The sequence below is a fragment of the Hordeum vulgare genome, chromosome 2H, assembly GCF_904849725.1.
Source record: "Hordeum vulgare subsp. vulgare chromosome 2H, MorexV3_pseudomolecules_assembly, whole genome shotgun sequence".
Taxonomy (NCBI): domain Eukaryota; kingdom Viridiplantae; phylum Streptophyta; class Magnoliopsida; order Poales; family Poaceae; genus Hordeum; species Hordeum vulgare.
Genome location: NC_058519.1, coordinates 579027179 through 579047808, shown reverse-complemented (window position 1 = coordinate 579047808; position 20630 = coordinate 579027179). Strand labels below are relative to the sequence as shown.

The 20630-nt window shown below is 45.4% G+C and overlaps 1 pseudogene; it reads right to left on the bottom strand.

Moving 5' to 3' along the window:
* Positions 1-2487: 2487 nt before the first annotated feature.
* LOC123428671 lies at positions 2488-20365 on the bottom strand (annotated as a pseudogene).
* Positions 20366-20630: the final 265 nt, after the last annotated feature.

Below are 20630 nucleotides of genomic sequence, written 5' to 3'. Positions count from 1 at the left end.
TGTCGACGTAGGTAGGTGTTCAGGATCATTCATTTGATCATCAGTAGTTCACGCCCGTTATGTGTAGATCTTCCCCCTCCTATTTCTTGTACTCGTAAGTTAGCCACCAAATATATGCTTAGCCGCTGTTGCAACCTCACCACTTAACCATACCTCACGCATTAAGCTTTGCTAGTCTTGATACCTTTGGAAATGAGATTGCTGAGTCCCCTGTGGCTCACAGATTACTACAACACCAGTTGCAGGTACAGGTAAAGGTTACTTGACGCGAGCGCGTTGATTGTACATTTGGAGTTGCTTCTTCTTCTTCTTCTTCATCGATCTAGGATGGGTTCCAGGCCGGCAGCCTGGGATAGCAAGGATGGACGTCGTTCTTATTTTTCTCGTTTTTTTTCGTCCGTAGTCGGACCCTGCTCTTACTCTTGATGATTATGTAATGTACTGATGTGACTCTGATGTATCTTGTGGCGAGTGTAAGCCAAGTCTGTATCTATATCTCTTCTTTTCAGTACATGTACTTGTAACGATATCCATTCTTGCGACACGACGAGATGCGCTTCTATCCCTGACGAGGCCTTCGTGCCAAATTGAGGATAGGGTCGCATCTTGGGCGTGACAGGGAAGGCCGCCGACGAAGAGCTCGGCGCGTTGGCGAGCCGTGACGTCAGGCGCATGGCAGGCCAACGTCTGGAAGCGGTCGGCGAAGTCCTGCACCGAGGTGGTGAAGGGAAGGAGACCAAGCTCGGCCAAGCGGCTCCAACGTATGGGAGGACGAACCGGAGGAGACACAGGTCGCGAAAGGGCTCCCACGGAGGCATTCTGCCCTCGTCCTGCTCGAGGGCGTAGTACCAAGTCTGGGCGGCGCTACGGAGGTGGTAGGAGGCGATCCACGTGCGGTCGGACGACATGGTCCGCTGCCGCCTGAAAAACTGGTCGCACTGATTGAGCCAGTTTAGGGGGTCGACGGTGCCGTCGTAGGTGGCGAACTCCAGCTTGGTGAAGCGGGGTGGCTGCTGCACGTGTGGCGAGGCCACGTAGGTGCCCTCGTGACAACCCAACGCGGTGGAAGGAGAGTGCTGCGGCACCACGGAGCTCCCGGCGTACGGATCAGTGTACCCGCCGAACCCCTAGAAGATGGGGCCGGGTGGCTGCAACACCGTCGGCTGTAGTGGCGACGTCGTGTAGGTCGGCGTGTCAATCCACGTCGGTAGCGGGGACGGCGATGGCAGCCACCGGACCTGGGTGATTGACAGGCCCTGGGGCGCGACAGTGGCCGGGGGCGGTGGCGCGAAGGGCGCCGCCGACGGAGGCGGTGGTGGCGGGGTTGCGTACGGAGCCTGGAGGAAAGTCCGGAGGTTTGAGACCCCCAGGTTGAGGTCGCGGATCGCCGAGGACATCTCCGTCGGGGAGAGGACGGGGGCGGGTTCGGCCGCCAGGGCCGCGGGACCGGAGGCGGCCAGACCTCAGGTGGCCGGCGGCCGCAAGTGGTGCGGCGACGGCGGCTTTTGCGAGGTGGCGGGGAAGGCGGTGGTGGCGGCGGCGGTGGTGGTGGGAAGGTCCGACAAACTCATCGAACTCAAGCTACCTGATACCAAATTGGTAGAGGCTAGGGTTCTACCAGGTCTCGGACGTAGGTTGTAGGGGTGGAAGTGCGGGCTACGAGGTTGGGGACGCCGGTGCCGGCGGCTGGGCGCCGTCGCGGCGTGAGAGAGAGAGAGAGAGGCGGCTAGGGTTTGGGGCTCTCGTCTCCTGAGGGAGACGACAACAGAATATACTGTTTATTGTCTGCTTAATATCGAAGGGGTACATGTGTTTATATAGGAGGACAACCTCCACTAAACCCTAGATAACTTGGACTCTAACTTGGACTCTAATATAACTTGGACTCTAAGATAGGTAAGATAACTTGGGCTAAGCCCGTAATTAACCCTGCCCATTGGGCCTCCTCCGTTGGTACGTTGTATCGGTCATAACAGAGACACAGTCAGCTAGTGCATTTAGCTGTGAATCATTTAAGCTGAACTTCTCAAGGCCAAGACCATCAATTGATCTATGAGTGAAGCATTGAGATATCTCCAAGCATGATGAGCTGTCATCCACTACCTTAAAGGGAAAATGGCAAGTAAGTCATTTATCTAGAGTAATGGGTATATAAACAGTTCATTGTGAAATAACGTGTGGGAGTTGTCTCATTTACATTCAGAAGACATGATCACTATCACTGTGAGGTTATATGTGATATAAACTATCAGCATTAGCAAATTATTGTTAATGCAGAGAATTTTGCATGGGGCCACGGTTGCCAAAGCATAACCAGATAGCAAGAGCCCGTGCCTATCCATGTACTAAGTTCTGACTTTTAATAATACATATAGAAGTTGATATCAGGCACAATAAGGTATCATAAAGGACCTAAACTTATTTTTGCATGTAAACAACTGGCCTACCCTTTGCTTGTATTGCCACACCAGATCGACGATGCCAGTACTACTCTTTCCGTTCTGCTGCTCTCCTTCCGAATAAAGGCAACCCCATATACGATTGTATGTCTTCATATTAATCAGAAACACAGCAAATGATGGCCCCGTAGGAATTTTTGTTTCTGGATCTACTTCAACAGGAATAGCGGATGAAAACCGAACAATACAACAATGGGATGGGATGTCCCCTTCTTCTTTGTCTCCACATTTTAGAACCGAGCCTAAAACATATGATCCCTTATTTCATGTCAAATCACACACATGTTGTGGTTTCCGCAAGGACACAACCATGATGTCCCCTTCTTTGGGATCATATGTCTCCCTTGACTTCGGATTCTTTGATGGCTCGGAAACCCCAAAACAGAATATTCATTTCTCATCATCAAGCTTCTCCACCCACATTATTTCTATAAAGTTTGCCTGAGCATAACCGTCCAATGATGAAAAGACATCAACATGTACTTCTTCAATCAGAGGGCATTTGAACGAGTTCAAATAAGTGTGCAATGATGTGAAGGTATCCAGTATGGTCTTGACCTACGTTGAGTGTCCACATAACTTGATTAGTTCTCATATGAAGTGAAATTTAATAACAAACAATGATCAGTGTGAGAAGAACGATGCAATAGACAACTCGGGTGAGGTCCACTAGGGGATACAACATATGATCTACCCTATACCCAACATAATAGAAAAAACATAGCTTGTTGATAAATCAGGATTTAGCACTAGACTAATACCAGAACAAAACAAGTCCCAAATCTATTAAAATAACAAATAAGCTAGCTCTCGAAACAGGCTTTCGCCCCGCTTTATTGATAAAACCACATCCGAAAAGGTACACGGCAGAACAATATAAGGTGGTCAGGTGGCCCTCTTACAAAGCCAATGCTAAGATGACCGGCAAAACCAAAAGAAAATACAGAAAGAACTGAAGTCAACACCACACTATGCCCTAGCACACCTAAGCTGCACGACAACGCCCTCAAGAAGGAGAACGGCGCCAAGAGTCGTCGTTGTCGCGTCCGCAACGAACAGAGTTTTCACCCGGAGCCCTGGCACGGAGAGAGGAGTCACGCCAACGTTTTCAGAACGATAGCGGTGCCCACAAGCGTCGACGCCGAGGCATAGAGCTTTTTCTTGGCAACTCACCCATGCCACCACGAGGTGCCCAAGTCTAGCACGGCGAGTTTAGGTCACCAGATCCGGATCGGGGCGCAATCACTGATAGGACAAAGAGGACGCTCAAGCCACTCGCCTCACCCGTCCTATCGCCCACACGATTAGGACAAAGAGTCACCACCGCCACGAGGTTGCCTGTCGGAGAGCTAACCAGGTGGACCACTACTCGGGGCCGCCGCCCCGACATCCATGTCCAAGCCATCACCAACCGCCCGCATCACGAAGTACCCACCACGGTAGGAGGGGTAAAAGGGGTCTCCTTTGAGTCCTAGCCCAACATCAGCAATAGAGTCTGGATCAACACCACCACAGTAGGGGCGTCCACATTCGTGCCTCCAGCCAGCCCCAGTGGACTAGGGGAGGCACATCTCCGTGACTATCGACGGCTTCCGGCGAACATGGCCACATGACACCATATCCGTAGTCTCTAACTCTGCTCTGCCCGACGGAGACATGATGACCGGACCACCACCAAGACCCGCCATACCGACAAGGAGAAGGACGACTCCCGCGGGCACCACCTAAACCCAGGGGCGGAGCCAGGATTTCAACATAGAGGGGGCGAAGAACACATTGAAACACACAAAATACATAACTTCAAAATATTTAAAGTCTTGAATATTGTAGTGTATCAAAGATGTAATAGTATAAGCTTTACAACAACAAAAAACTACATTTCTACTAGTTTGAACGAAGATCTACGCCCCCCAACTGGTCGATCGAACAAATCAATAATCTCATTAACATTGAACTTTGCAGCTATTTCCTTTCTAATGTATACAACCATGTAATGTGGAAGAAAATCATCACCCATTTTACTTCGGAGACGCGTTTTGATAACCTTCATTGCTGAAAAAGCTCTCTCCGCAGTTGCAGTTGACACCGGGAGAGTGATGATCAATCGCAATAATCTATTTGTTGGGAAACGTCGCATGGGAAACAAAAAATTTCCTACGCGCACGAAGACCTATCATGGTGATGTCCATCTACGAGAGGGGATATTCGATCTACGTACCCTTGTAGATCGCACAGCAGAAGCGTTAGTGAACGCGGTTGATGTAGTGGAACGTCCTCACGTCCCCCGATCCGCTCCGCGAACCGTCCCGCGATCAGTCCCACGATCTAGTGCCGAACGGACGGCACCTCCACGTTCAGCACACGTACAGCTCGACGATGATCTCGGCCTTCTTGATCCAGCAAGAGAGACGGAGAGTTAGATGAGTTCTCCGACAGCGTGACGGCGCTCCGGAGGTTGGTGGTGATCTAATCTCAGCAGGGCTCCGCCCGAGCTCCGCAGAAACGCGATCTAGTGGTAAAACCGTGGAAATATGTGGTCGGGCTGCCATGGCAAAGTTGTCTCAAATCAGCCCTAAAACCTCCGTCTATATAGGGGGAAGAGGGGGAGCCCCCTCCCCCGGGGTGGGTTCCCCCCCCCCCCGGTGAACACCCGGAACCCATTCGTCATTCCCGATAACTCCGAAAACCTTCCGGTAATCAAATGAGGTCATCCTATATATCAATCTTCGTTTTCGGACCATTCCGGAAACCCTCGTGACTTCCGTGATCTCATCCGGGACTCCGAACAACATTCGGTAACCAACCATATAACTCAAATACGCATGAAACAACGTCGAACCTTAAGTGTGCAGACCCTGCGGGTTCCAGAACTATGTAGACATGACCCGAGTGACTCCTCGGTCAATATCAAATAGCGGGACCTGGATGCCCATATTGGATCCCACATATTCTACGAAGATCTTATCGTTTGAACCTCAGTGCCAAGGATTCATATAATCCCGTATGTCATTCCCTTTGTCCTTCGTTATGTTACTTGCCCGAGATTCGATCGTCAGTATCCGCATACCTATTTCAATCTCGTTTATCGACAAGTCTCTTTACTCGTTCCGTAATACAAGATCCCGCAACTTACACTAAGTCACATTGCTTGCAAGGCTTGTGTGTGATGTTGTATTACCGAGTGGGCCCCGAGATACTTCTCCGTCACACGGAGTGACAAATCCTAGTCTCGATCCATACTAACTCAACGAACACCTTCTGAGATACGTGTAGAGCATCTTTATAGTCACCCAGTTACGTTGCAACGTTTGATACACACAAAGCATTCCTCCGGTGTCAGTGAGTTATATGATCTCATGGTCATAGGAACAAATACTTGACACGCAGAAAACAGTAGCAACAAAATAACACGATCAATATGGTACGTCTATTAGTTTGGGTCTAGTCCATCACAAGATTCTCCTAATGACGTGATCCAGTTATCAAGCAACAACACCTTGTTCATAATCAGAAGACCCTCACTATCTATGCTCAACTGGCTAGCCAACTAGAGGCTTGCTAGGGACAGTGTTTTGTCTATGTATCCACACATGTATATAAGTCTTCATTCAATACAATTATAGCATGGATAATAAACGATTATCTTGATACATGAATTATTATAATAACAATATTTATTATTGCCTCTAGGGAATAATTCCAACGGTCTCCCACTTGCACTAGAGTCAATAATCTAGGCCTCACATCATCATGCGAATTACATTGTAATAAATCTAACACCCATACAGTTCTGGTGTTGATCATGCTTTGCCCGTGGAAGAGGTTTAGTCAGCGGGTCTGCTACATTCAGATCCGTGTGCACTTTGCATATATTTACGTCCTCCCCTTCGACGTAGTCGCGGATGAGGTTGAAGCGTCGTTTGATGTGTGTGGACTTCTTGTGAAACCGTGGTTCCTTTGCTAGGGCAATGGCACCCGTGTTGTCACAGAACAAGGTTATTGGATTCAGTGCGCTTGGCACTACTCCAAGATCCGTCATGAACTGCTTCATCCAGACACCCTCCTTAGCCGCCTCAGAGGCAGCCATGTACTCCGCTTCACATGTAGAATCTACTACGACGCTTTTCTTGGAACTGCACTAGCTTACGGCACCCCCATTAAGAATAAATACGTATCCGGTCTGCGACTTAGAGTCATCCGGATCTGTGTCAAAGCTTGCATCGATGTAACCCTTTACGGCGAGCTCTTCGTCACCTCCATACACGAGAAACATCTCCTTAGTCCTTTTCAGGTACTTCAGGATATTCTTGACCGCCGTCCAGTGATCCACTCCCGGATTACTCTGGAACCTGCCTGCCATACTTATGGCCAAGCTAACGTCCGGTCTAGTGCACAGCATTGCATACATGATAGAACCTATGGCTGAAGCATAGGGGACGGTGCTCATATGCTCTCTATCCTCATCAGTTGCTGGGCACTGAGTCTTACTCAATCTCGTACCTTGTAAAACTGGCAAAACCCTTTCTTGGACTGTTCCATTTTGAACCTCTTCAAAACTTTATCAAGGTATGTGCTTTGTAAAAGTCCTATCAGGCGTTCCCATCTATCCCTGTAGATCTTAATGCCTAGAATATAAGCAGCTTCTCCTAGGTCCTTCATAGAGAAACTTTTATTCAAGTAATCCTTTATGCTCTCCAAAAACTCTACATTGTTTCCAATCAGCAATATGTCATCCACATATAATATTAGAAACGCCACAGAACTCCCACTCACTTTCTTGTAAATACAAGATTCTCCAACCACTTGTATAAACCCAAATGCTTTGATCACGTCATCAAAGCGTTTGTTCCAACTCCGAGATGCTTGCACCAGCCCATAAATGGATCGCTGGAGCTCGCACACCTTGTTAGCATTCTTAGGATCGACAAAACCTTCGGGTTGCATCATATACAACTCTTCCTTAAGGAAACCATTAAGGAACGCCGTTTTGACATCCATCTGCCAGATTTCATAATTGAAAAATGCAGCTATTGCTAACATGATTTTTAACGGACTTAAGCATCGCTACGGGTGAGAATGTCTCATCGTAGTCAACTCCTTGAACTTGTGAAAAACCGTTTGCCACAAGTCGAGCTTTATAAACGGTCACATTGCCGTCAGCGTCCGTCTTCTTCTTAAAGATCCATTTGTTCTGAATAGCCTTGCGGCCCTCAGGTAGTACTTCCAAAGTCCATACTTTGTTCTCATACATGGATCCTATCTCGGACTTCATGGCCTCTAGCCATTTGTTGGAATCTGGGCCCACCATTGCTTCTTCATAATTTGCAGGTTCATTGTTGTCTAACAACATGATTGACATGACGGGATTACCGTACCACTCTGGAGCAGCACGTGGTCTCGTCGACCTGCGTGGTTCGACAGGAACTTGAACCGGAGTTTCATGATCATCATCATTAACTTCCTCCTCAACCGGCGTCGCAATGACAGAGGTTTCCCCTTGCCCTGCGCCACCATCTAGAGGGATGAGAGGTTCGACAACCTCATCAAGTTCTATCTTCTTCCCACTCAATTCTCTCGAGAGAAACTCCTTCTCGAGAAAAGCTCCGTTTTTAGCAACAAACACTTTGCCCTCGGATTTGAGATAGAAGGTGTACCCAACTGTCTCTTTTGGGTAACCTATGAAGATGCACTTTTCCGCTTTGGGTTCCAGCTTTTCAGGCTGAAGCTTTTTGACATAATATCATATCCCCAAACTTTAAGAAATGACAACTTTGGCCTCTTGCTATACCACAGTTCGTATGGTGTCGTCTCAACGGATTTTGATGGTGCCCTATTTAAAGTGAATGCAGCTGTGTCTAATGCATAACCCCAAAACGATAACGGCAAATCGGTAAGAGACATCATAGATCGCACCATCTCTAATAAAGTACGATTACGACGTTCGGACACACCATTCCGCTGTGGTGTTCCAGGCGGTGTCAACTGTGAAACAATTCCACATTGTCTTAAGTGAGCACCAAACTCGAAACTCAGATATTCACCCCCACGATCAGACCGTAGGAACTTGATCTTCTTGTTACGATGATTTTCAACTTCACTCTGAAATTGCTTGAACTTTTCAAATGTTTCAGACTTGTGCTTCATTAAGTAGACATAACCATATCTACTCAAATCGTCAGTGAAGGTGAGAAAATAACGATATCCGCCGCGTGCCTCTACGCTCATCGGACCACACACATCGGTATGTATGATTTCCAACAAGTCACTTGCACGCTCCATTGTTCCGGAGAACGGAGTTTTAGTCATCTTGCCCATGAGGCGTGGTTCGCACGTGTCAAGTGAATCAAAGTCAAGTGACTCCAAAAGTCCATCGGCATGGAGTTTCTTCATGCGCTTTACACCAATATGACCTAAGCGGCAGTGCCACAAAAATATGGCGCTATCATTGTTAACTCTAACTCTTTTGGTCTCAATGTTATGTATGTGTGTATCACTATCAAGATTCAATATGAACAATCCTCTCACATTGGGTGCATGACCATAAAAGATGTTACTCATAGAAATAGAACAACCATTATTCTCTGACTTAAAAGAGTAATCGTCTCGTAAACAAGATCCAGATATAATGTTCATGCTTAACACGGGCACTAAATAACAATGATTCAAGTTCATAACTAATCCTGATGGTAACTGAAGTGAAACTGTGCTGACGGCGATTTTATCAACCTTGGAACCATTTCCTACGCGCATCGTCACTTCATCTTTCGCGAGCCTTCGTCTATTCCGCAGTTCCTGTTTCGAGTTGCAAATATGAGCAACAGAACCGGTATCGAATACTCAGGCACTACTACGAGAGCCGGTTAAGTACACATCAATAACATGTATATCAAATATACCTGATTTTTCTTTGGCCGCCTTCTTATCAGCCAGATACTTGGGGCAGTTGCGCTTCCAGTGACCCATACCCTTGCAATAGTAACACTCTGTTTCAGACTTAGGTCCAGCTTTGGGTTTCTTTGTTGGATTGGCAACAGGTTTGCCGCTCTTCTTTGAATTACCCTTCTTGACTTTGTCGTTTCTCTTGAAACTAGTGGTCTTATTCACCATCAACACTTGATGCTCTTTACGGAGTTCAGACTCTGCGACTTTCAGCATCGCAAACAACTCGCCGGGTGACTTGTTCATCCCTTGCATGTTGTAGTTCAACACAAAGCCTTTATAGCTTGGCGGCAGTGATTGAAGGATTCTGTCAGTGATAGCCTCTTGCGGGAGTTCAATCCCCAGCTCAGCTAGACGGTTTGAGTACCCAGACATTTTGAGCACATGTTCACTGACAGACGAGTTCTCCTCCATCTTGCAAGCATAGAACTTATCGGAGGTCTCATACCTCTCGATCCAGGCGTTCTTCTAAAAGATGAAATTCAACTCCTGGAACATCTCAAATGCTCCATGACGCTCAAAGCGATGTTGAAGTCCCGGTTCTAAGCCATACAAGACTGCAAATTGAACTACTGAGTAGTCCTCCTTACGTGTTAACCAAGCGTTCTTAACATCCTGGTCAGCCGTAGCGGGTGGTTCATCTCCTAGCGCAGCATTAAGGACATAATCCTTCTTCCCAGCTTGTAAGATTAGCTTAAGATTACGAGCCCGGTCTACAAAGTTGCTTCCATCATCTTTCAACTTAGCTTTCTCTAGGAACGTATTAAAATTCAGGGTGACTGTCGCGTGAGCCATGATCTACAACACAAATATATTCAAAGTGGACTTAGACTATGTTCAAGATAATTAGAGTTTAACTTAATCAAATTACTCGCTAAACTCCCACTCAAAAAGTACATCTCTCTAGTCATTTGAGTGGTTCATGATCCACTTACACTAGCTCAAGTCCGATCATCACGTGAGTTGAGTATAGTTTCAGTGGTAAGCATCCCTATGCTAATCATATCATCTATATGATTCATGATCGACCTTTCGGTCTCATGTGTTCCGAGGCCATGTCTGCACATGCTAGGCTCGTCAAGCTTAACCCGAGTGTTCCGCGTGTGCAACTGTTTTGCACCCGTTGTATGTGAACGTTGAGTCTATCACACCCGATCATCACGTGGTGTCTCGAAACGACGAATTGTAGCAACGGTGCACAGTCGGGGAGAACACAATTTCGTCTTGAAATTTTAGTGAAAGATCACCTTATAATGCTACCGTCGTTCTAAGCCAAATAAGGTGCATAAAAGGATTAACATCACATGCAATTCATAAGTGACATGATATGGCCATCATCACGTGCTCCTTGATCTCCATCACCAAAGCACCGGCACGATCTTCTTTTCACCGGCGCCACACCATGATCTCCATCAACGTGTCGCCATCGGGGTTGTCGTGCTACTCATGCTATTACTACTAAGGGGGTGTTTGGTTGGGCTTCCAGCCAGCTTCCGGCTTCCGGCTTCGAAGCCAAAAGCTCCTATTTAGGGGCTTCCGGGTGCAGCTGTGGCTTTCGGCTATGGCTGTGACAAGGCCGAAAGCCACAGCTGCAGCCGGAAGCCCCTAAATAGGAGCTTTTGGCTTAGAAGCTGGTAGACGGAAGCTGGCTGGAAGCCCAACCAAACACCCTCTAAAGCTACATCCTAGCAAAATAGTAAACACATCTGCAAGCACAAACATTAGTTTAAAGACAACCCTATGGCTCCTGCAGGTTGCCGTACCATCGACGTGCAAGTCGATATTATCTATTACAACATGATCATCTCATACATCCAATATATCACATCACATCGTTGGCCATATCACATCACAAGCATACCCTGCAAAAACAAGTTAGACGTCCTCTAATTTTGTTGTTGCATGTTTTACGTGGTGACCATGGGTATCTAGTAGGATCGCATCTTACTTACGCAAACACCACAACGGAGATATATGAATTTCTATTTAACCTTATACAAGGACCTCCTCGGTCAAATCCGATTCAACTAAAGTTGGAGAAACTGACACTTGCCAGTCATCTTTGAGCAACGGGGTTACTCGTAGCGATGAAACCAGTCTCTCGTAAGCGTACGAGTAATGACGGTCCAAGCCGCTTCAATCCAACAATACCGCGGAATCAAGAAAAGACTAAGGAGGGCAGCAAAATGCACATCACCGCCCACAAAAACTTTTGTGTTCTACTCGAGAAGAAATCTACGCATGAACCTAGCTCTGATGCCACTGTTGGGGAACGTCGCATGGGAAACAAAAATTTTCCTACGCGCACGAAGACCTATCATGGTGATGTCCATCTACGAGAGGGGATATTCGATCTACGTACCCTTGTAGATCGCACAGCAGAAGCGTTAGTGAACGCGGTTGATGTAGTGGAACGCCCTCACGTCCCTCGATCCGCCCCGCGAACCGTCCCGCGATCAGTCCCACGATCTAGTGCCGAACGGACGACACCTCCGCGTTCAGCACACGTACAGCTCGACGATGATCTCGGCCTTCTTGATCCAGCAAGAGAGATGGAGAGGTAGATGAGTTCTCCGACAGTGTGACGACGCTCCGGAGGTTGGTGGTGATCTAATCCCAGCAGGGCTCCGCCCGAGCTCCGCAGAAACGCGATCTAGAGGTAAAACCGTGGAGATATGTGGTCGGGCTGCCGTGGCAAAGTTGTCTCAAATCAGCCCTAAAACCTCCGTATATATAGGGGGAAGAGGGGGAGCCTTGCCTTGGGGTCCAAGGACCCTCAAGGAGTTCGGCCGAGCCAAGGGGGGGAGTCCTCCCCTTCCAAACCGAATCCAACTAGGTTTGGAAGGAGGAGTCCTTCCCCCTTTTCTCACCTCCTCTTTTTTTTCTCTTTGATTTTCTTCCTATGGCGCATAGGGCCTTCTTGGGCTGTCCCACCAGCCCACTAAGGGCTGGTGCGCCACCCCCAAGGCCTATGGGCTTCCCCGGGGTGGGTTGCCCCCCCCCCCCCCCGGTGAACACCCGGAACCCATTCGTCATTCCCGCTACATTCCCGGTAACCTTCCGGTAATCAAATGAGGTCATCCTATATATCAATCTTCGTTTCCGGACCATTCTGGAAACCCTCGTGACGTCCTTGATCTCATCCGGGACTCCGAACAACATTCGGTAACCAACTATATAACTCAAATACGCATAAAACAACGTCGAACCTTAAGTGTGCAGACCCTACGGGTTCGAGAACTATGTAGACATGACCCGAGTGACTCCTCGGTCAATATCCAATAGCGAGACCTGGATGCCCATATTGGATCCCACATATTCTACGAAGATCTTATCGTTTGAACCTCAGTGTCCAAGGATTCATATAATCCCGTATGTCATTCCCTTTGTCCTTCGGTATGTTACTTGCCCGAGATTCGCTCGTCAGTATACGCATACCTATTTCAATCTCGTTTACCAACAAGTCTCTTTACTCGTTCCGTAATACAAGATCCCGCAACTTACACTAAGTCACATTGCTTGCAAGGCTTGTGTGTGATGTTGTATTACCGAGTGGGCCCCGAGATACCTCTCCGTCACACGGAGTGACAAAACCCAGTCTCGATCCATACTAACTCAACGAACACCTTCGGAGATACCTGTAGAGCATCTTTATAGTCACCCAGTTACGTTGCGACGTTTGATACACACAAAGCATTCCTCCGGTGTCAGTGAGTTATATGATCTCATGGTCATAGGAACAAATACTTGACACGCAGAAAACAATAGCAACAAAATAACACGATCAATATGCTACGTCTATTAGTTTGGGTCTAGTCCATCACGTGATTCTCCTAATGACGTGATCCAGTTATCAAGCAACAACACCTTGTTCATAATCAGAAGACCCTGACTATCTTTGATCAACTGGCTAGCCAACTAGAGGCTTGCTAGGGACAGTGTTTTGTCTATGTACCCACACATGTATATAAGTCTTCATTCAATACAATTATAGCATGGATAATAAACGATTATCTTGATACAGGAATTATAATAATAACTATATTTATTATTGCCTCTAGGGCATAATTCCAACACTATCAACCATTGGATACATAGAAGCTTTACTTGTTTTATGCAATGCAACGGTCAAATCAGCAAGTGATGACGAAGATTTCAGTTCTCGATGGTTGTGAACATCTAGCTGATAGTGTGGAAGTTGTGACTCCAGATGGGCCTGCTCTTGACTAGAAAAATCCGCTGGATAAATTTTTTCCACAAGCCTGCAAATCTTTGACATGTCAAATGACTCATGCCTTGGATCCAATGATGCGCAAAGTGTCATCAGCTCTGTAGTCTGAACACTAAAACGGTCATTTAGCTCCACCAATTGTTGATCGATCGCCACATCAAATACATCAGTTTTATAGTGGTGAAGAACAGTGATGTTATTATGTTTATTCCGAGACTTAGTAACATCAACATACCTGCAAATTACAAATACAATATATGTGTTAGTAAAGCATGTGTGATTAATATATTATTCTATTATACAAATAGAGGAAAGGGACGTACTTGCGACTCATATCGGGAATCTCAACTTCGTGCTTCGTACAAAAGTTCTTAACCTCCTCTATGAGAGGTTCCCATCCTTCTTCTCTTAGATCAGCAAGGAGCATCTTAGTGTTCGATAGTGTATCTAATGCATTCAAAATGTCCAAAGGTTTCTTCTGGAGTGTTTGGCATAAGACATTTGTGATTTTCATAATCCTCTCCATGAGGTTCAAAATGAAAACAACATCAAAAGAAAAAATTATACTTAGGGCACCTCCAGCATCTCCACGGGAATATTTTGTGACCGAACGATCATTCGCTATACTTCGCAGGACTGTAACTGTAGCACCAAACATCTTCCTTAAGCTCTGAATTGACTTGAAGTGTGAACTCCATCTAGTATCTGCTGGTCTCTGTAAAGAGCCTATCTGGTTTGCCCGTTTTCCCGTATCAAGCTCCCCGAGTTCAATTTCACGTGCAATATCGGCGGCTTGGTTTGCTAGTAACTCATCGTTGCGTTTAGGTGAAGCACTAACAACATTTATGACAAAATTGGCATGTTGAAAAAAATTATGCACTTCATGTACCTCTCGAGAAGCTGCAACAAGGGCCAATTGAAGTTGATGCGCCATACAATGAATGTAGTATGTATAAGGGGACTCCTTCAGAATTAAAGCCTTCAACCCGTTCCACTCCCCTCGCATATTGCTCGCCCCGTCATAGGCTTGACCTCTGATATCTTCCACATTTAAATTGTTATCTGCTAGGATAGCGCAAATTGTCTCCTTGAGAGTCAATGCAAGAGTATCATTCACATGAATGACATCAACGAAACGCTCCTGTATAAACCCTTCAGTGTCAGGAAACCGGAGGACCAATGCCATTTGCTCTTTTTTGGATTCATCGCGAGCTTCATCAACCATTATACAAAATTTGCTATCACCTATTTCTTCTCTAATTGTTCTTTACACCTTCCGAGAAAGTATACTAGGAATTTCCTGTTGAACAAAATGGGACGTGTACTTTGCATTTCCAGGAGCATTTTCCAAGACAACATATTTCACCTCCTTGTTATAAGAAGCCAAATGTTTTACCAGTTCAAGGAAATTACCCCGGTTAATGGATCCTGGAGATTCATCGTGGCCTCTAAAAGCACAAGCCTGGAATGTTAACCACCTGCATCATATCATATAATTGTTTTGTTAGGATACTACAACATATAGAATATTTTAAATATTCTAACAAAAGATGAAAAAAATATTGCTTACCGGATAGAGTCAATTGTAACTTTGAGCCTTAGTCTTGCATCTAAAATCGTTTTTGCGGATGCTTTCACAAAAACCTTATCGATATGAGTCATGTTGTTTTTAAAATTTTCATAACAACGAACCGAGAAGTTATGGGCTGAACCAGCATTACCCACATGAGTTAAAAAACACACTCTTTCCCGTTATTCACCTTCTTCCACCTATCAAAGCCCAATACAGTAAATGTTTCTGAGCCGCACTTTTCAATTGGCTTTCTTGAGAAGAGGAAACAATGGAAGCAATATGCACGCTTTGTGTAAGGTGAAAACTCGAGCCATTCAAAATCCTTAAATCAACTATACTAGAAACGCCGACGATGTTTTGGTAAATCATCATTATATGGATACGCTCTCATGTATGGCATGTAACGACCTTCAGAAATATAGAATTGACGTGCTTCATTTTGCTTCTCAAGAGGAAGTTCCCAAATCTATTTGCGCTTTCCAGGGTCTCGCTTAAACGGTGTGCTTCCGATTCTTTGTTGTTCTAGAACTTCCACAGATGCCTCAATATTTTGCTCAGGGGGTGGCATATCAACTGAACTGAGATTGGTGGCATTATGACCAATGGGTTGATCTATGGCATCTACCATCATTGTTGCATTTGCATTTCAACTGTAGAGTTTGTAGTAATTGGCTTGAAAAAATTACTTATGAGTGGTGTCTTCCTCTTCCTCATGACCTATGAAGTTCTCACATTAGTAAAAAATAAATACGTAAATATGTATCAATGTATGAACATGTAGTGTAGACAGTAGCCATCACAAATTCACAATGACAGTAAATAAAAGCCATCCCAAGCTGAAGCTCCTACCCAAGTCCCAACGAGTGAACAGCCTGCAGCCATCCAACTATCCAAGAGACCAAGACTGAGATCAACGACAGCAGCATTACATTTACCTCTGGGCTGTGGCTGTGCAGCGTTATCCGGCGACGGGCGGACCGGCGGAGCACGACGGCGGCCGGCGGCGCGACGGCGGAGGACGGCGGCCGGCGGCCGGCGGTGCGACGACGGAGCACGGCGGCCGGCGGCACGACGACGCCTCAATGGAACCCTAGGGCTAGCGGCAGTGCCCCAACGCGATCACAGAGAAAAGCTATGTACAGATTCCTGGAACGATACATGCAGCCTGGCTTCCTTCCCTTGCGTTTTGGGCTTGAGAGTAATTAAGCCCATATATAATATTTTAACCACATGATTAAGCCCATAATGTTAATACATGGGGGTCTGGCCCCCGCTCGCCCCCATTCCCTCCGCCACTGCCTAAACCGAGCCCACCATCGTCCGCTCCGACCCGTCCCAGGCTCAAAACTGGTCAGCCCGAGCACGAGCTCCCAGCCATGACTGTCCCACTGCGCGAACAACCCGCGTCGCCGACCCGAACCAGGAAGAAGAGGGGCGCCACCACCACCCGCACCCCATCGCCGTCCGTCGGCCACCGCCAAGATGCCGCCTACCGGAACCACAGGGAGCACCCACGGCCGACCAGAGCGCAGACGACCATGAGAGGCACCCCGCGCCGCGCCCAAGCCCTGACCAGATCCGCACCGGCCTCTTGGACACGGCCGCAGCCCATGCCCGCCGCCGGTAGATGTCTGCGCGAGGGCAGAGTCATGACCTCCAGCCCGTGGTGCTCCTAGAGCCTCGCTGGTCGAGCCGACGCCACCAGACCTGACAGCCGCCGCCAAACTACCTCCGGCCCTTCGAGCACGCACCACTGCGTCAAGAGGACAGCATAACCGTTGCAGCCCGGCCCCGCTGAGCACACCACCTGGCTGATCCGCCACGGAGCGGGTCGGGGCATGCGTCAATTACCTGCTTGTTCGACAAACAAGCTAGCTAGGTGCCGAAGAATATAAATACTCCCTCCATCCACATATACTAAGGACTAATACATTTTCCAAGATAGCCTTTGACCAATGATAAAATTACAATATAAAAAATATATCATTAAAACTTTCACATACGAATTCGATTGTATGTTTTATGTAACATGCCTGTCATATATTATTGTAGGACAGTACTATGGAGCGGCGCCGCACCGATGCATTGCCATGCAGCGGCTACCTAATCAGTTTCCAGCGAATAAATGAACGTCACGTGTCTTGTGTAATTTCATTCCTACTTACGCATAATATCGTTGTTTAAGCAAATATTCTTCTAGTTTTGAGTTTTTAAAAAGTTTTATCTCCTAAACCATTAATTTAATTAATGATCCGCTTTAACAATTAGGTTCCTCACGACAAGATCTTCGAATCTAGATCCCATATTAATATGTTTCAACACCTTTTTTTTCATCGGTAATTGCCAGATTAGTATCACTTAGTTATCGGTATATTAGCAACTTAGTGACCAGTTACAAATAACTTAGTTGCCATCTATTTTTACATTTTAGTTGTGTCAAGTTACCATTTTTATTTCATGCAGCTTGCCAAAAAAATAACATTACACACTAGTTTTAAAAATATAACTTGTTTGATATTTTTTAATGTTATTTCGTACAAAGCTTTGTAGTAGTTTTCATTATACATGATATAAAAAGCATGTCGTAGGTTGTGTTTGTCAATTTAAAAATATGCCAACTTGTCATATTTACATACAACTTTGCCAAAAAACTATTTTATGTGCTTGTTAGTTTAATTATGCCGAGCTGTCATATTTACAAACGTGATCAAAAAAGATTTCCTGTGGTCACCAGTTTTATATCTGTTGAGTCATCATATTTTTACGCATAATCGCCTAAAAAAATTGTTTCTACTTGTCAATTTGATTATGAGGAGATGTTATATTTATACGTAATTTTCAAAAATATGGCATTTAAGTTATTTTTTATCAGACAAGTAAGTACTTACTAATATGACAAGTAAGTGCAACAAATGTGGTAAGTATGAGCAAAAAGAAATGTTGTCGAAATATGTCGACATGGGATCTAGTTTTGAAGATTTCATCGAAACAAAGTCAACGGCGAAAACGGATCATCGGTTAAATTAACGGTTTAAGAGATAAAAGTTTTTGAATTCTGGTCATAGAAACAGAATCTAGCGTGCGTCCGCCGCACGGGAGCACCTCTGTACGCACACTTTTTTTTAGATTTTCCCATTATATTGTATTAACACATGGTCAATGGTAAGCTGAAAAAACTTTTTTTTGTGAGGAACCTCAAAAAACGTATTAGGCCCTATATATGTGGATTGAGGGAGTATATAATCTTATCATCATATCATCGGTGGTTTCATCGGCCGCCTGCGGATATTTCACCGAGAAAAGTGCGATTTGATTGAAATCTGTTCGTATTTTAGGGGGGATTTCTGCTTGGCAAAACAACGAGCATCTAGCGTGCAAGCTCTAGTCACCACAAATAAAGCACAACTGAGTAGAAACAAGAAATGAGAGACTAGTGGGCGAAGGTGTAATAAATATACTTCGAAACGGAGAGAGATGAGAGCGGTCGACGGGCGGGGGGTCACTCCTGTGCTGGCTGCGTAGCAGCGCGGCCTCCATTGGAGGGGCTCCACCCATCATGTCTCACAACGAGGAAGCACAGGAACGAAAGAAAGGGAGAGCTTTGAATGGGGATTACCCACTACACGGCCTCTGGCCCAGAGATTGCGCGTTGCATTACTGTTGGGCTTTTGTAAAAAAAATACACCAGTAGTTTAGTACACTTGGATGCTGATTGCTGAACTGTATTAAAAAAAAACTTGGATGCTGAACTACTGTAGTACTACCTCGGTTCTTAAATATAAGTCTTTTAAACGATTTCACTACATATAAAGCAAAATGATTAAATGTATATTTTAAAGTATGTTTATATACATCCGTATGTAGTCCACTAATAAAACCTTTAGAAAGACTTATATTTAAGAGCGGAAGGAGTACTTCAGTAGTATCCTAGTTATCTTGATGACAGTGGAACTCGGCAATAAGATCGTAGAGTATGAAATAAAGATACAACTCTCAGATTATGTTCCCTAAAAAGGAAGGGTATATCATGTTGCTATCTTACTCCCTCTATATTTATATAATTGTAGTCCTAAATAATTGTAGTTGAAGAAACTAGAAGTAGTAAAGAGATCTAAATCCCTGCAAAAAATAGATGTCTTAGGCCCTGTTTGGAACCACCTAAATTATATAATCCGGTTTTTATAATCTATTATGTCTCCAAACAGGACAGATTATATTGCAGTTTATAAAAACTAGATGACTAGATTATTAAAAACTCATAATTTACTCTACCCCAGCTAAAATCAGATTATGGATTACTAATGACCCATTACCCTTGGAAAGTTGGAGATAATTACCTACTGCCACCACCACCGTCCTCCAAACATGTCCACCTAGATTATTACCTTTGCAGCTAAAAACAGAAGATAGACATGTCATTGTGTAATATAAAACCTAGATTACAGTTTATATAATCTGACCTCCAAACATGCCCACCTAGATTATTTTTATAAACCAGATTATATAATCTATCTTCATAATCTAGATTATTATAATCTACTGTGGTTCCAAACAGGGTCTTAGAAAAGCGAAAACCAGATGCGTTAATTTATTGAGAGAAATCTATCATAGGAGTATAACTTTTTTGTGAAAAAGATCTGTAATATAAGTAGCTATACAGATTATGAGCACGTAGAACCTTCTCGGCCTCCCCGAAAATACTACAGTCAAGGTACATATATTTTCTCTGCGCAAAAAAAAAAGGTCCATATATTTTCACTGCGTATCCATTTGATTTTGTTTTACTACAAAGGAGTACCACCGGTTCAGTTAAATGAACAGCAGGATGGATGAAAAAAAAGCAATCAAGCCCGGAAGAAGGAAAATATGTGGAACCACAGTGACCGAGTTAAAATGCTTCTTACAAACAAGGAAGGTGAGAACTTAAGATCAGATGTACGAGACCTGCTGCCTGAGGAGGTCTCTGTTGAGGACATCTTCGATGGACCAAGAGAATATCATGTTCTCCAGGTAGCCAAGAGAGAACTTGCTGAGCTTCCGGTCATCTTTCGCCACCGCATCCCAGTAGCTACGCACGGCCTCCCTCTTCATTTTGGCCTCCCTCTTCTTCTCGGCCTCCAGCTTGTTCTCTTCACTCAGGAACTCCTCGTCTCTGTCACCCATGGTGCTCTCCTCGCCTCAGGGAGACTGCGACTGCGAGAGTGTGTGAGGCCGATTGTATTCCCAAGCATAGGCCCTGTTTGGATACTCTAACCTGGTTAGAGTTAGAGTTAGATTCTAACCCTTGAACTAACCTGAATTAATTCTAACTCTAAAGGTGTTTGGATGGGAGGGTTAGATGGACAATAAATGCTCTTTCTTAATCATTTGACTACTTTGGACCTCTCTCTTTCTCTGAACCCCACCTACTCTAAACCAAAAAAGCACC